Raw genomic sequence first — 12,004 nt, 5'->3', positions numbered from 1 at the left:
AAATCAAGTCCCGCCCGTATCTTCTAGAATCAGCAAAGCGATACTGCTTTACATTTGGAAAAGTCCAGATGAGCATCCAACAGTGACGCTGTCCTGCAAAGACGACCAGCCGACGGCAATAACAGGGCATCCCAGCGGAAGTCTTAAGGCGTTGGCTGGAGGCATCCTCAAGACAAAGACAAAAACGAAAAAACAGAAAACAGCGCAGCTCTTCAGGGAGGGCCTGCTCACGCCTTCCAGCATCTGACGCACCTGACAGATGGAGCAAAGGCTGGAGCAGACGCCCCGGCCGGGGGTGCCAAGGGCTCTGCGAGGAGCACGCCCAGGCGAGCCCTGTGACAGCGTGCAGCTGTGGCTCCTGGACGCAAAGGACAGCCGGAGACGACAGGAGAGCAGGGTTCCCTTCCTGTTCGGGTCTTCGATACGGCTGGCTGTCGACGCGGGGCCCGCTCATCACAGATCGATGCCATCTCCTGTTAATTAAGCTCTTTATTATAACTTGCTAAGATGTGCTTGCGGTCGGTTTTTTTGTTTTTTTTTGTTTTTTTTATCTATTCCCAAAGGAAAACTGTGCCACCTGACAATTTCCCATGAAAGTAATTATCTGTTGGCTGTACATGGATGGAAGCGCCTCCAGGGATACCATTGCTAGAGGAGCGAAAAACGGCAGAAAAGACTCCGGGATGAAAGATCCTGGAATGTGACATGACACCACGGGATGTGTTGGGCTTATTAGAAAAGAGAAAAATACGTTCCGAGTGAGCTACAAGAGGATGAGAGGCCAAAACCCACGGAGAAAAGTTAAGCATCAGACAAGTGGCAGCAGGGAGCTCAACCGACGTGAGGAGCGTCCGGAGCCAGGGCGGGGGCGGGATGGCGACGGCTCCAGGACCATGCCCAGGGCGGCCTCTGCGGCCCCAGGTCTCTGTTGCTCCCTGCGCCTTGATGTTCACGTCCAGGGCTCTGCTCCGACCTCTCGCACGTGCTTGTGGGCCTCCGTGGTGCGCCCACTCCTCTGCCCGCAACCGGACACATAAGAGTGGGCCATCGTGTTCGGGAACAGCCCCGCCAATCCCATAACCAAAGGCGTCCGCAGCGCCTACGTCGATGTGAGCACTTGGTGTAGGACTCACACCTGTGACGGTTGCTTCTGCGGCGCGTGAGCCAGGCCCCCGTTACTCCCCCCTCTGGTCGAACAGCGGTCTGGATGTTGCTCCGAAGATTCTTTTCTTGCATATGGACAAGATCAATATTTAAGTCAGTGGGTTCTGCATAAAGCAGATTACTGTTCATAATGTGGGTGGGCCTCATCCGATCTGCTGAAGGTCTTCAAAGAGATAAACTAAGGTTCCTCCCAAGGCAGAGGACGTTCTGTCTCCAGGCTGCCGGGAGGCTCCCGCGGCAACGTGGGCTCCTTCCTGGGTCCCACCCGCCGCCTGCCGCCCGCCCCTTCCAGACTTGGCAGCCCCGCGGATCACGGGAGCCACTCTCCTAGACTAAATATCTCCTCATAGACAGACAGACGATCTCCTAGTAGTTCAGTTTCTCTAGAAAACGCTGACTCATATGCACACCTGCAGGGTATAAAAATCACTAACTTGAAAAAAAAAAAGGAATTTGACTGTCATCACCCCAGGTATTCTGAATAAAAAAAAATGACATTTTATTAAATTTAAGTGAGCCCTAAATACCTGATTATAGAAACATAAGAAAGTTCTGGACTGGACTGGACTAAAGTCACAGACCTGGGACACTAGGCACCTCATCTCATAGTCTGGATTTATGATTGTTTTCTTTCCTTTTTATTTACCCCCATCGTTTTGTTCTAGAGTCTATTCATAGAGTTTCTGAAGTAGGACCTTGTACCCAGTTATATTTTTGGCAAGGTTTTGCTACCTCTCCAGAAAGTCTTATACACGCTCTCTGAACACCTCCCCTTTCTTGACTGTTCTTTTCTTAAAAAGGATCGTTGTAGTAAAAATAACAAGTACTTTGAGCTCAGAATGATGTGATTTTTTTTTTAATGCTGGATCCAAAGCAAACACTAGCTGTGTGACCTTGTCCGAGTTGCTTACCCTCTCTGAAACTCCACTGTCTTCCCTCTCAAGATCCTCGCAGTTGGTGTGCGCAGGGAACGAGGTGATGGGCACCCTGGCTGTACTGTTTATGTCAGAAGGGACCGATTGCAAAGAAAACGTGTATCTCTATGTAGCTTCTTGGTTTCCTTACTTTGAAAGTTGGTGGCAACCAAAAAGATCAACAAATACGTAATTTGGGGAGTGAATAACGTTTCTGCCATACGTAGCAGCTGAAAAGAAGGTCAAAAGGACGCATTATTCAAGGTGGCCTAACTTCTGCGACAAACAACCCCCCAGATTACTGCAATTTGACATAATAAAATAGTATCTCTTGCCCACATCACAGCCCAATCAATGTAAGACCAGGAGGGGCTCCTGGGATCTACACAGTCATGAACCCAGGCACCTTCAATCGTGAGCTTCTAACCTCAGATTGGCCCTAAAAGTTCTCCCGCTCAAGCCAGCTGATGAGAAAGAAAAGCAGAGAAAAGAGTGATGAGCACACATGGCAGCTTTTATGGGCCATTCCTAAAACGGCACGGATCACACCAGTCCTCACTCCATTGGCCGGAACTCCACTGCATGGCCTTCCCCGGAAAACGTGGTGTCGCCATATGCCCAGGGAGACAAAAACAAAGATGCTGATGAACTGGGGCATACATTTCTGTCTCAGGAGCCATAAAAACCTATTCGTTTCTTTAGGTTTGTCCATTCGTAACTGCCCACTTCCCGTCGCTTGTTCACGTGCTTTGATGTGTTTTCAGGCCTCTGGATCCCACGTAGCTTCCTAGCGACACACGTGTCCCTGTCTGCAGAATTTAATCCTGGGGACAGGGGTCGGCCACAGACCCTTGGTGTCTAAAGTAGGAAGTGAAGAGAGATGGTCGGAGGGAAGAGGGAAAAACAGACTCAGTGTGCAAATGAAAATGAGACATTTCATACGACCCTAATGAGATCATCAAACGTTCCCCTAGCCACAAGCCCCGGGTATGACGGTGCCGTCCGTCTTCCTGGGCAGCGTTCCCTCGCACGGTGCTCCCACAGCCCCCTTGAGTCCCACGCTGGGAAACAGCAGGGCGGCTCGTGGCTCCGGGGCACCCGTGGCTGCAGAGGCCACGCCAGCGAACGGGAGCCCGACGCCCCAGCTCACCCCTTCCTTCCCTTTCCGCCGGCCTCATGCACGCCGCGTGTGCGTGGAGAAGCCTGGATCTTCTGGGCCTCCCAGGGCCCATCCCACCGGTGCAGGCCGAAAGCTTGGCCTGCAGCGCGGCCCCCAGCGCATGCTCGGAGCACGCAGCACCCCCACGGCAGGACCCTGGGTGGAGGCCACAGGGACTCCCAACGCCCCTTGCTAACCGGTCGGCCTCCCCCAGAGCTCCTGCTGGAACGTTCCAGCAGCCGTCGGCCTCTGAAGACCCAGGCGTTGTCTGACAGCAGAGCCCCTCTTGCTACTACTCTCTCTTAAGCGTTTCCCGCGCTAGTGACCCGACGGGTGTCACAGGATTGATTAATTAATTAATTAATATGACAGGAGGATTAACCCCCCCACAGCCTCAGACGCATCCTTGCCTCCATCTCAAAAACCAGAGCGAAGCTGCGGTGAGGTTGGGCCAGCAGCCCAGGGCGGCGCGCTAGCGAGAGCCCGGCCGGACTCGGGCCTGGCTTCCCCGACTGCTCCTCCGGGGAGCAGTCTCAGCCACCGCTCATTAGAGCCTGCTACCTGCCCGTCACTGGGCCAGGCCGCTCACTCGTGTGCAGTCCCGTTGGCCCCACGGGCCGTCCGGGGCCGGCATCGCGATGACGGGGCTCCCGCCAGCTGGGGGCCCGGCCCGCACCTCGGGGCTCTCCGCGCCAGCCCCGGCCGCGCTCCTCCCGAGGCCTTACGCCTTTTAATCATAAACATTCCAAAAATACCAACAGTAGAAAGAGCATATGTATCCCTGCCATCACTCAGATTCACGAATTATTAGCACTTTGCCGTGTTTCCTTCAGCTTTTATCGCCGAGGTATTTTAACTTAAGCTACAGATATCATCATGCTTCGCTCCCTAACACTCGAGCACGCATCTCGAAAGAAGGATATTTTTTTCTATAATCGCAGTATCATTATCACACCTGACACAACTTATTAGCAATTCCCTAATATCATATTCAAAGTTCCTGAACCGTTCCAAAAATATCTTTTCTACAGCTGGTTTGTGCAGATCAGTATCCTGTGTGGGATCGCAGACAGCGTTTGCTCGTTATGTAACCCCCAAACACCTCCTCCCCTCTCTTTTTGTACCAGGGCATTAATTATGGGCAAGTCCAGGCTGGTAGTCGTTAGACTCATCTGCCTTCCGGAATTTCTATTTTATTTATTTTTACTCACTTCCTTATGGTGCTGGCTAGGCTTTCCTTCTAGTTTGCACATTCCCTATGAAGTGGAAGCTATATGTAAAGCCTGAATAGATTCACCGCTGGCAAGAATACTTCATAGGTGACATTTCTACATCATCTTGTGCCACATCGGGATCTTCACAATATCTGATCATTCTATCAAAAGTGGGGTCAGGTGCACCTATGGAGTCAAGGTGATGGCAGCCAGGTCCTTTTACTGCAGAGCCGTGTTCCCTTCCTTTCAATCAGCGAGCAGTCTGGGGAGTGCGCGGTGATGGTCCCCATCAGACCTTCATTCAGTGGTTCCAGCATCCATTGAGGATTCTTGCTTGTATTATCAAGTCCATCAATGGCTGCAAATGGTGACTTTCCAACCATATCCCTCCGCCTAAATTCAGAGTTGACATTCTTCTATAAGGAAAAGTTTTCCTTCATCACTCAGGACTATTTGGTTTTGCGGAAATAGAGTTTCTTCTGGGGAAACATGTAAAATATTTAATTATTTTAAATTACCAATTATCAACATAAGGAAACGGTGAAATAATCACCTCCAATGGTGGAAAACAGATTTTCTTTTGGGAGATTTTTTTTTTAAGGGTAATTATAGACTTGTGGCATGCCAAACGTGGTCACTGTTTTATGCTCAAATGGTCTCAAACTTGGTAACTATGTACTTTCTATTCTAATGCTATTCAGCCTATATTAGGGCCTAAATTCAAATCCAATGTCCCACAGAGTTCCTGGGTGGCTCTTGCTCTCTGTGGCTCTGTCTCTTCAGGAAAAAAAACTGGAATAAATAACAGTATATAGCTTAAAGCAGTAACTACATGAGGTGGGTCAGCGACCAGGCTTAGCAGAGGGTGTGACACACAGAAAGAATGTGATGTATGTTGGCTATTGCTGTTTTCATACCAATAACGTCACCATCTCACACCAAGTCTGCCTTAAGGAATGGACTGGAGTCTGGGCATTGGGTGGTAGGGGGATGAGCAAGGGTCACGGTCTTAGTGCTCACCATCAAAGCAGCACGACGGAGGGTTCTGGAAAGTCAAAAAACAGACAACGTAACAAGGCACTCTGGTGGATGGAAAAGAGCCAGATGAAAAATGATAATTCCCTGAAAAAAATTTCTGTTGTGCTTGTTTCAATTTTCCCAGGGTCTGCTGTATTCCAAGATGAAACAGGGAATCCTGGTGAAGCCAGAGCTGCGTGACAGTTCCACAACCTGGCAGGGCCAGTTCCTAGAAGCAGGTTGCCTGCCCACCCCTGCCACCAGCCACACTCAGGTCACACGTGGGGCTGATGCCAGCCTGTGAGGACAGCTTACAGGTGAGCAGACAGGCTCAAGGTCACCTGAAAAGGACAAAGATCATATAAAGCATGAAAATTCTCCTATAAAAACTTCCCACATGGCCTGAAAAGATTTTTAAGTAAAATAATAATAATAATAATATATATATATATAATTTAAAATGTTATTAAAATGAGAAGGATTATTTTAATCTAGATTCTTTGAATTGTACCGGGCATCAGTCCCCCCCCAAGCCAAAGTTGAGAAAAAAAACTTCGCTTAATCTGAACCTTTGAAGGGAAATTTTGAATTTTATATCGTTTTTCTTCGGTGCCACAATGTCCATTTTATCCTGGACCTCTATTTCTTTTGTAATTGCATAGTAATCAAAGGGGAAAAAGGGATCCCTGGGTGGCGCAGCGGTTTGGCGCCTGCCTTTGGCCCAGGGCGTGATCCTGGAGACCCGGGATCGAATCCCACATCGGGCTCCCGGTGCATGGAGCCTGCTTCTCCCTCTGCCTGTGTCTCTGCCTCTCTCTCTCTCTCTCTCTCTCTCTCTGTGACTATCATAAATAAATAAAAAAAAAAAGGGGGAAAAAAAGCCAATAGAAGAGTTTGTAAGAGAGATTTCTTAAAATGAAGACCTGCTGTGGCTTCCTATCTAGCCTCTACCCTTCATATATTTGCTAGATCACCTGCCCATGGCTGGGTGGGGGTGGAGGGAGAGGGTGCTCCTTTTTTTTTTTTTTCTTAACCTTTTCTTCTTTTTTTCTTTCTTCAGTGGTTCCAGCATCCAAAAAAATGTCTGTTTCCCTCAGAACTCACCAGTTACTGGTGTTGAGGTTCAGAGAAAGGACTAAAGTGGTATCATTCATTCAAATTATCCTGCCTCTTCGTTAGGTGTGGTGCTCGCGGCACCCGAAACTCCCAGGCGTGCCTCCTCTCGGCGCGTGTTGAGCTTTGCTTTATGATCACGTTCAGGGACCAGAGCGACTTGAGAAACACTTGGCTCCCGGACAAGTAGTAAGAACAAAGCTAAGTGTGTAACACTTCACAAAGGAACATTCAGAATCTTCCTTCTGACCAATCAAAGCAGCAAAGAACACCCTCATCCTCTTCTCCCAAATAAAAATCACGGAAAACCTCCTGGAAAATAAATCCCAAGAACTCGAAGTCAGTTACTGTTAAGAAACACAAAGTCTTAGACCGTTGATTCCCATGTTGTGCTTCTAAACCAAGGTCATTAAATAACCTCAGAAAAAGTTGGCCGATTACCTTCTTTCTGCTTGGTTGGTATTTCTGTACCAAAACGTTCAGATGGGAGGGGAATCAAGGCCTGGCAGCTCCAATTCAAGAAAGTTTGAACTGGAACTAATTTATTTGTATTTCAAAATCCTGAGGCAGATTACCTGGAAGGTGTCCCAAACCTCAGAAGCCAAAAGTTCTGCCAAACATTTTTCGGCTTGGCAACTGGTAATAGAATATGGCCAGATCATTAAAGAAATCCTGTTTTGAATTCCCTTGAAGTTTTTAAGGCGAAGTTTAAACAAAAATCATTTCCTTCAGAGACTCCTATGCATGATAAGGTTCCATCTGTGCAGAGGGAATCAGCGTCGTAGATTAAACGCCTTGACTAAGAAAACACAAACACAACAAAAATAAACCTACATTTCACTTCTAGCTCGGGACCTGCACGGCTGCTCGTTCATGAAGCCAAAAAATCTGTCTGTCTCTCGTGTCTCATGAAGGGATTGTTTATTATTCCCTTTGCTTTATCACGGCTGTACCGTTCTTTGTTTTTCAACAATCGAGTATTGAAAACAGAACAGGAAGATGGTCCTGTGCCCAACACCGCGTAAAGAGACCGAGGTGGAGATCCACAAGCCTGGCGCTAACGGGGCGTGCTACGGGACGGCAGGCAGGGCAAGGATACACTCGAGTGGGTGCCAACAAGATGAGGGAGCCGTGGACGTGGACGTGGACGCCGCGAACGGCGAGGCAGGATGCTCTGGGCGCGCCGAGAAGGGCAATGCCACTTACAGCCAAGAGGTTGGCACAGATTTCAGCAAGGAGGTGGGATGAGAGCTGTGTCTTCAAGAGTACACGGCATCTCTGGGTGGCGCAGCAGTTTGGCGCCTGCCTTTGGCCCAGGGTGTGATCCTGGAGACCCGGGATCGAGTCCCACATCAGGCTCCCTGCATGGAGCCTGCTTCTCCCTCTGCCTGTGTCTCTGCCTCTCTCTCTATCTCTCTGTGTGACTATCATAAATAAGAGTACACGGCATCCGGACAAAGTGGAGACGGCCGGCGAGTACCGTGGTGGTTTGCCTAGAGCCTCCCCGACCACGGTGCTGCATCTGCTCGTGTCCACCCTGGCTCACAGGTAAGTCCACTTAGACCCTTAAACCCAAACTGATGATGTGAGAGCATAGATTTCTCTCCAGCATGTTAAAATCGAGTTGGATATCATTTCACGGTTTTACATAACCACAGTTTACTTTAGATGCTGCAATGTATTATTTTTTTTCCATCTGAATTGTTTCAGGGCAACTTTTTCCTAAATTAACTTTACCAGGAACAGATTAAACCCGTGAAAACTGGCATGGCGAAGCCGTCCACTAACCAAAACCCACGTGGAAACAGAAGTCTGAATTCTTTCGCCTCATCGGCGCACTCCCACTTTGCTTATAAAGAGGAGTCACCTCTTTGACGTCATCCCATTGTGTCGACCTAGGGGATGATCAAAATCCACTTACTTAGCCCAATTCATTTACCAAGAAGTTACTCTTCCAAAGACTCTGAGGGTCTCAGAGCCCACAGGCCTCAGAGGCATCTCTAACAGAGAGTAAAATTATAGACGGAATCTGTGTACACACAAGGGACAGTATGTTGGACACTCATATTCTGTGTAAGAAATGAAGTTATTTTCTCATTTCCACTTATAGATTCATAATAATGGGAATCTATTATTTAGCCATCTCGTTGAAAGGGAGGCTCAAAATTTTCCTTAAACATTTTTAGATTTAGCCTTGGAGCCCATTCGCATATAAATCGCCTGCAAAAAGTTAGTATTACTTAAGTGATCTGCTCATAATGATACAAGACTGGCTTTATTTACCAAACTTGAATCTGAATGATTTTTCACATTTTCCAGGGTTTAGCTATACCTTCAAATTCAAAGATTTGCCACAATTGAAGGTGTCGAAAAATGTGTCACATACTTTGAAGGCAATTTTAAGATATATAAATAGGAAAAGTCTCCAGAAATGTTTTTAGTGACAATGCCATCGTTTCAATGTACTTTCCTACCTCTTTTGTCTAGAAAACTCCTACTCAATTTTCACGAACCAACTTTGATATTGCTTCCTCAGTAATGCCCTCCTCGGTTTCCTTCGTTTTCTCACACAATTTCACTAAAACCTGTAACTCCATTGCTACAACCAAGTGTAAGATACAACCAACCCGTGCCTTAGTTTCCTCATCTGTAAAATGGGGACTATTGCAGATAGCATTCAGAGAGGTCAAATGAATTAGTACCACGTAAGAACAGCATGTGAACCACAGTACCCTAAAAGCGAATCATCGATTACACTGTCGTTACTGTCCCCAAGAATTGTCACGTAGAAGGTCACCAACATAGGACCATGGAATAAAACCTATGTGTTGTTTAACAGACATACCAGAATTTATACATCCCGGGGTGTGTTAGCCTTTCATAAAATGACTTAAACAATCCTACTTCTTAAAATTAAAAATAAACACTGAGATTAAGACATAGCTTTCTGCATTAAAAACACCGCACATATGTGCACGGCACTTTGAGGTTTTACAAAGCACATTTACAGTGAAGGAACTAATTTGATTTTCTTTCACCCTCACATAACTCAGCTCCAATACCAATCATACATGAGAAGCACGTAATGTATTTACCCATTTTGGCTCCCCCTTCAAAAATAAGTATCTGAGTTATTCAGGCACACCTGGTTTTATTGTGCTTTGCTTTATTGTACTTTGTGAATACTTTGCGCTTTTTTAAATTTTTTTTATTTTTTTATTTTTTACAATCGAAAGTTGGTGGCAACCCTGCATTGAGCAAACCCATCAGCACCGTTTTTCCAACAGCCTTTGCTCACTGCATGTCTCTGTGTCACCTTTCGGTAATTCTCCCAATTCTTCAAACATTTCATTATTCTTATCATTGTTATGGTGACCTGTGATCACTGCTGTTACTGATTGCAATTGTTTTGTGGTGTCAGAACCACACTTCTATAAAATGCTAAATTTATAAATGTGTGTGTGTGTGTGTTCTAACTGCTCCAGCCACTCCCCACCTCCTCCTCTTCTTCTTGGGCCTCCCTAGTCTCCGAGACACAATAATATTGAAATGGGGCTAGTTAGTAACCCTACAACGGCCTCTACGTGTTGAAGTGAAAGGAAGAGTCACACGTCTCTCACCTTAAATTAAAAGCTAGAAATGAGTAAGCAGAGTGAGGAAGGCACGTCAAAAGCTGAAATGGGCCCAAAGCTGGGCCTCTTGTACCAAATGGTTATTCACGTCATGGAGGCAAAGGAAAAGTCCTTAAAGGAAATGCAAAGTGCAACTTCAGCAAACACGGACAAGATAAGAAAGGAAAATAGGCTTCTTGCTGAGACAGAGAAGGTCTGCGTGGTCTGGGTCGAGGATCAAACCAGCCGCAACATTCCCTTAAGCCGGAGCCTGATCCGGAGCAAGGCCCTAACTCTCTTCGGTTCTGTGAAGGTTGAGAGAGGCGAGGAAGCTGCAGCAGAAAAGCCTGAAGCTGGCAGAGGTTGGTTCATGAGGTGGCAGGAAAGCAGCTCGCTCCCTAACAGAAAACCGCAAGGTGAAGCAGCAAGCGCTGATGCAGAAGCCGCTGAGAGTTTTCTAGAAGATCTAGCTGAGATAACCCATGGAGGCGGCTACGCTGAGCAGCAGATTTTCAATGTAGATGAGACAGTCTTATATTGGAAGGAGATGCCTCCTGGGACTTTCATTGCTAGGGAGGAGAAACCAGTGCCTGGCTTCCCATTTTCAAAGGTCAGGCTGCCTGACAGTAGGGGTGAGAGCAGCTGGTGACTTTCAGTTGGAGCCACTGCTCGTTGACCATTCTGAAAATCCCAGGGCCCTTCAGAATTAGGCCAAATCTCCTCCTCCTGTGCTCTCTGGATGGAGCAAAGCCTGCATCACAACACGCCTGTTTACAACAAGGCTTACGGAATATTTTAAGCCCACTGTTAAGACCTACTGTTCATAAAATAAATAAATAAATAAATAAATAAATAAATAAATAAATAAATAAATAAAAATAAATAAAAAATAAAAAGATTCCTTTCAAATTATTCCTTATTGGAAATGTCCCTGGTCACCCAAGAGCTCTGATGCAGATGTGCAATGAGATGGCTGTTGCTTTCATGCCTGCTCACACAACATCCATTCTGCAGCCCGTGGATCAAGGAGTAGTGTCGACTTTAGGTCTTATTATTCAAGAATACATTTCATTTAAGGCTGTAGGTGCCATAAATAGTGATCTCTCCGATGGAGCTGGGAACAGTAAATGGAAAACCTTCTGGAAAGGATTCACCATTCTAGATACCGTTAAGAACAAAACATCTGTGATTCATGGGAGGAGGTCAAAATACCAAAATTAAGAAGAGTTTGGAAGAAGTAGATTCTAACCCTCCATCTGAGGAGTTTGAGGGCATCAGAGTGCAGTGGGGGAAGTAACTGTAGATGAAGTGTAAATAGTAAGGGAACTGGAATCAGAAGCAGAACCTCCGGACAGCCCCGAATTGCTGCCGTCTCACGACAACACCTGAACAGAGGGAGACTTGCTTCCTACGGAGGAGCGAAGAAAAAGGGCTTCTTGAGATGAAGTCTACTCCCGGTGCAGACGCCCTGAAGACTGCTGAACGGGCAGCAAAGGGTCTAGAATGTTCCATAAACTCAGTTGATAAAGCGGCAGCAGGTTTGAGAGGACCGACTCCAATTTCGAAGAGTTCTACTGCGGGTAAAATGCTATCGAACCGCACGGCATCTCCGCAGAGACATCATTTGCGAAAGAAGAGTCGATTGATGCGGGAAACTTCACTGTGGTCTTATTTTACGAAATGGGCCACAGCCACCCCAGCCGTCAGCAAGACCCTCCACCAGCAGAAAGATTAGGACTCACTGAAAGCTCAGATGATGGATTTTTTTTTTTTTTTTTACCAATCGAGTACTTTAAATTAAGGTATGTACAT

The 12,004-nt window shown here is 46.9% G+C and overlaps 1 protein-coding gene across 5 annotated transcripts in view; it reads right to left on the bottom strand.

Annotated features, from left to right (window-relative positions):
* The window catches only part of LOC112645994 (uncharacterized), a 197,138-nt gene that overhangs the window by 71,196 nt on the left and 113,938 nt on the right, over positions 1-12,004 (bottom strand). Inside the window, exons 3-5 of one of the 5 annotated variants that reach the window (XR_003127407.3) lie at positions 6,573-6,893; positions 5,472-5,809; positions 4,432-4,930 (exon numbers count right to left, since the gene is read on the bottom strand). The exons of 3 other annotated variants lie outside the window; for them this stretch is intronic. The gene's annotated coding sequence lies outside the window, so the exon portion shown is untranslated. Of the gene's footprint in view, positions 1-4,431; positions 4,931-5,471; positions 5,810-6,572; positions 6,894-12,004 lie in introns of those variants that run through there. One more of the 5 variants, XR_007408171.1, reaches the window with a different exon arrangement.

This window comes from Canis lupus, chromosome 34 (genome assembly GCF_003254725.2).
Source record: "Canis lupus dingo isolate Sandy chromosome 34, ASM325472v2, whole genome shotgun sequence".
NCBI classification, from domain to species: Eukaryota; Metazoa; Chordata; class Mammalia; order Carnivora; family Canidae; genus Canis; species Canis lupus.
This window is presented reverse-complemented; position numbering and strand designations above follow the sequence as displayed.